We start from the raw sequence: 328 nt of genomic DNA on the forward strand, positions 1-328 counted from the left end.
GACGATTCCAAATCGTCAGTGGAACATCAAAGAAGGCTAAACCCAAACTTGAAAGAAGTTTTTAAGAAGGAAATTATCAAACTTCTAGATGCCGGAATCATCTACCCGATTTCGGATAGCAACTGGGTGAGCCATGTGCATGTTGTACCTAAGAAAAGCGGAATTACAGTGGTTAAGAATGATAAAAACGAACTCATTCCCACGCGAACTGTCACTGGACATCGAATGTGTATCGATTATAGGAAGCTAAACGCTACTAGCAGAAAAGATCACTTTCCCTTACCCTTCATTGATCAAATGTTGGAAAGATTGGTAAATCACCAATACT

The sequence above is a fragment of the Brassica oleracea genome, chromosome C9 (assembly GCF_000695525.1).
Source record: "Brassica oleracea var. oleracea cultivar TO1000 chromosome C9, BOL, whole genome shotgun sequence".
NCBI lineage: Eukaryota > Viridiplantae > Streptophyta > Magnoliopsida > Brassicales > Brassicaceae > Brassica > Brassica oleracea.